Below are 5000 nucleotides of genomic sequence, written 5' to 3'. Positions count from 1 at the left end.
TTAAGGCCGTCCCACCGTAAACTCCGCACAGAAATTGGTCCGTGTTTCAATTTCAAAGATCATTCTCACTCTCCTTTTTGTAAAAGTTTTCTCGTGCGCTGAGCGCATCCGTGCCCTGACGATAGATCGAACGTGGCTGCACGCCGATAACGTCGAGGAGCTGTTTCTCTTACGCCGTGTAGGCGCAAGTCGATATATTCGTAACGGATTGCCAAAGCGTACGCGTACGGTGCGTGTAGCGACCGCGCGTGACTGCCGGCATACGTGGAGTTGTTGTTCAGTGAGTGCGAGTAACGTTGTTGTCCCGTATCGGAAACCAACGCGCGCAACCAGCACGCCTTCAGTGCGCGCCACGTATGAGCCATTCGGTCCGCGGACACCGACTCGTGGCAATGCAGTGTGTAACGAAACGCTCCGAGCGGCTGGGCTAGCCGAGCGACTCGCACCTCTTATAATACCCAGCCGGCCGGTCGGGCGGTCGGCGACGCACGGCGCTAAGCACGGCCGCTTACGGGAGCGGGCGTCGATAGACCGCGGCGCTCGGCACATTGCGCCGGTGGCATTCGAATGAGAGAAACGCCGTTGAACGCGAGAATCTGACAACGCCGATCGCCCACGGGGCATCGAACCGGGTCGACTAACACGCCCGGGTACAGAATCGAAGTACCCGATCGACGTAAATGCAAGTTGTAATGAGAGCGGTAGGCGGCAGGACGACACCTCCGGCGCCGAGGGCGGCCGCCGCAAAGTCGCCCGCGGCGTGTTGCTTCGTGGACGACCGCGACCAAAGTCGCCCGCGGCGTGTTGCTTCGTGCACGACCGCGACAAAAGTCCCCCGCGGCGTGTTGCTTCGTGGACGAACGCGACCAAAAGTCGCCCGCGGCGTGTTGCTTCGTGGACGACCGCGACAAAAGTCCCCGCGGCGTGTTGCTTCGGTGGACGACACCTCCGGAGCCGACGGCTACCGCGACCAAAGTCCCCCGCGGCGTGTTGCTTCGGTGGACGACACCTCCGGGGCGGACGGCGACCGCGACCAAAGTCCCCCGCGGCGTGTTGCTTCGGTGGACGACACCTCCGGAGCGGACGGCGACCGCGACAAAGTCCCCCGCGGCGTGTTGCTTCGGTGGACGACACCTCCGGAGCGGACGGCGACCGCGACCAAAGTCCCCCGCGGCGTGTTGCTTCGGTGGACGACACCTCCGGAGCCGACGGCTACCGCGACCAAAGTCCCCGCGGCGTGTTGCTTCGGTGGACGACACCTCCGGGGCGGACGGCGACCGCGACCAAAGTCCCCGCGGCGTGTTGCTTCGGTGGACGACACCTCCGGAGCGGACGGCGACCGCGAACAAAGTCCCCCGCGGCGTGTTGCTTCGGTGGACGACACCTCCGGAGCGGACGGCGACCGCGACCAAAGTCCCCCGCGGCGTGTTGCTTCGGTGGACGACACCTCCGGAGCCGACGGCTACCGCGACCAAAGTCGCCCGCGGCGTGTTGCTTCGGTGGACGACACCTCCGGGCGGACGGCGACCGCGACCAAAGTACCCCGCGGCGTGTTGCTTCGGTGGACGACACCTCCGGAGCCGACGGCTACCGCGACCAAAGCCCCCGCGGCGTGTTGCTTCGGTGACGACACCTCCCGGGCCGGACGCCGCGACCAAAGTCCCCCGCGGCGGCGTGGTTGCTTCGTGGACGACACCGGGCCGGACGCCGCCAAAAGTCCCCCGCGGCGTGTTGCTTCGTGGACGACTCCGACGACCAACAAAGTCCGCCCGCGGCGTGTTGCTTCGGTGGACGATCCGACGCAAGCAAAAGTCCCGCGCGGGCGTTTGCTTCGGGCGGACCGAACGCTCCCGCGGGGTTGTCGGACGACCGCGACAAAGTCCCCCGCGGGCGTGTTGCTTCGGTCGGACGACACCTCCGGGCGGACGGTCCGCCGCGCGGAGGTGTGCCCGACAGCACACCCGCGGGGGACTTTGGTCGGCGGTCGCCGTCGCCCGGAGGTGTCGTCCGACCGGAGCAACACGCCGCGGGGGACTTTGGTCGCGGTCGGCCGTCCGCTCCGGAGGTGTCGTCCACCGAAGCAACACGCCGCGGGGGACTTTGGTCGCGGTCGGCGTCCGCCCGGAGGTGTCGTCCACCGAAGCAACACGCCGCGGGGACTTGGTGGTAGCCGTCGCTCCGGGTGTCGTCCACGAAGCAACACGCCGCGGGGACTTTTGTCGCGGTCGTCCACGAAGCAACACGCCGCGGGCGACTTTTGGTCGCGTTCGTCCACGAAGCAACACGCCGCGGGGACTTTTGTCGCGGTCGTCACGAGCACCGCCGCGGGGACTTTGGTCGGGTCGTCCACGAAGCAACACGCCGCGGGGGACTTTGGTCGCGTTAGCCGTCGGCTCCGGAGTGTCGTCCACCGAAGCAACACCGCCGCGGGGGACTTTGGTCGCGGTAGCCGTCGGCGCCGGAGGTGTCGTCCACCGAAGCAACCGCCGCGGCTTTGGTCCGGTCGCCGTCCGCCCGAGGTCGTCCACCGAAGCAACACGCCGCGGGGGACTTTGGTCGCGGTGCCGTCGCTCCGGAGGTGTCGTCCACCGAAGCAACACGCCGCGGGGACTTGGTCGCGGCGCCGCCGCCCGGGTGTCGTCCACGAAGCAACACGCCGCGGGGGACTTTGTCGCGTCGCCGTCCGCTCCGGAGGTGTCGTCCACCGAAGCAACACGCCCGCGGTCGCTCGGTCGCCGGGTTCGTCCACGAAGCAACACGCCGCGGGGACTTTGGTCGCGGCCGTCGCCCGGAGGTGTCTCCACCGAAGCAACACGCCGCGGGGACTTTGGTCGCGCCCGTCCGCCCGGAGGTCGTCCACCGAAGCAACACGCCGCGGGGACTTTGTTCGCGGTCGCCGTCGCTCCGGAGGTCGTCCCGAAGCAACACCCGCGGGACTTTGTCGGGCGCCGTCCGCCCGGAGGTGTCGTCCACCGAAGCAACACGCCGCGGGGGACTTTGGTCGCGGTAGCCGTCGCTCCGGAGGTGTCGTCCACCGAAGCAACACGCCGCGGGGGACTTTTGTCGCGGTCGTCCACGAAGCAACACGCCGCGGCGACTTTTGGTCGCGTTCGTCCACGAAGCAACACGCCGCGGGGACTTTTGTCGCGGTCGTGCACGAAGCAACACGCCGCGGGCGACTTTGGTCGCGGTCGTCCACGAAGCAACACGCCGCGGGCGACTTTGCGGCGGCCGCCTCGGCGCCGGAGGTGTCGTCCTGCCGCCTACCGCTCTCATTACAACTTGCATTTACGTCGATCGGGTACTTCGATTCTGTACCCGGGCGTGTTAGTCGACCCGGTTCGATGCCCCGTGGGCGATCGGCGTTGTCAGATTCTCGCGTTCAACGGCGTTTCTCTCATTCGAATGCCACCGGCGCAATGTGCCGAGCGCCGCGTCTATCGACGCCCGCTCCCGTAAGCGGCCGTGCTTAGCGCGTGCGTCGCCGACCGCCCGACCGGCCGGCTGGGTATTATAAGAGGTGCGAGTCGCTCGGCTAGCCCAGCCGCTCGGAGCGTTTCGTTACACACTGCATTGCACGAGTCGGTGTCCGCGGACCGAATGGCTCATACGTGGCGCGCACTGAAGGCGTGCTGGTTGCGCGCGTTGGTTTCCGATACGGGACAACAACGTTACTCGCACTCACTGAACAACAACTCCACGTATGCCGGCAGTCACGCGCGGTCGCTACACGCACCGTACGCGTACGCTTTGGCAATCGTTACGAATATATCGACTTGCGCCTACCGGCGTAAGAGAAACAGCTCCTCGACGTTATCGGCGTGCAGCCACGTTCGATCTATCGTCAGGGCACGGATGCGCTCAGCGCACGAGAAAACTTTTACAAAAAGGAGAGTGAGAATGATCTTTGAAATTGAAACACGGACCAATTCTGTGCGGAGTTTACGGTGGGACGGCCTTAATCAGGGTAGGCCGTGCTGCACCGAGTCGCGATCGTATACGTACCGACTCGCGACGCTCCCGAAACTTTTAAACCACACGCAAACCCTGGTCATTTGGAACCGATCTTATATATTTATTAAAACGAAACGGGCGGCGTGCGACGACGCAGAGAAGAGAGTGAAGTGGCTGTAGCGGCCGCTCTCGGCGCGTCGAGCACGCACGCGCTCGATGCAAAACGCAGAACAAACAACGTGTCGCCGACCGGCAATCACGACCGCGGTGTTCCGTACGACACGCTTTTACCGTCTTCTTGCCCTCTAGCCTCGCGGGCTTTATTATATGAAGGGAAAAACACGATGTTGCCCGAGGCCTGCGAGGAAGTGAAGGCAGCACGATCGGCCTCGCGCGTCGCGCGAGCTTCTCGCTTGCGCGGGCGCGCCGAGCGCGAGTCCGAGCTCTCTCTGCACGAAGAAGAGCTCCCTGGTTGATCCTGCCAGTAGTCATATGCTTGTCTCAAAGATTAAGCCATGCATGTCTCGTGCATGCCGAATTAAGGTGAACCGCGAATGGCTCATTAAATCAGTTATGGTTCATTAGATTGTACCCACTTTACTGGATAACTGTGGTAATTCTAGAGCTAATACTGCAAACAGAGTCCCGACCAGTGATGGGAGGGAGCTTTATTAGATCAAAACCAATCGGTGGCGCGGTCCCCGTGCGTCCGCCGTTTATCCTGGTGACTCTGAATAACTTGAGCTGATCGCACGGCCTCGTACCGGCGACGCATCTTTCAAATGTTGCCTTATCAACTTTCGATGTAGGTTCTGCGCTACCATGGTTGTAACGGGTAACGGGGAATCAGGTTCGATTCCGGAGAGGGAGCTGAGAAACGGCTACACATCCAAGGAAGGCAGCAGGCGCGCAATTTACCACTCCCGGCACGGGGAGTAGTGACGAAAAATAACGATACGGGACTCATCCGAGGCCCCGTAATCGAATGAGTACACTTTAAATCCTTTAACGAGGATCCATTGGAGGGCAAGTCTGGTGCCAGCAGC

This window comes from Ooceraea biroi, chromosome 13 (assembly GCF_003672135.1).
Source record: "Ooceraea biroi isolate clonal line C1 chromosome 13, Obir_v5.4, whole genome shotgun sequence".
Taxonomy (NCBI): Eukaryota; Metazoa; Arthropoda; class Insecta; order Hymenoptera; family Formicidae; genus Ooceraea; species Ooceraea biroi.
Note: the sequence above shows the minus strand (reverse complement) of the source record.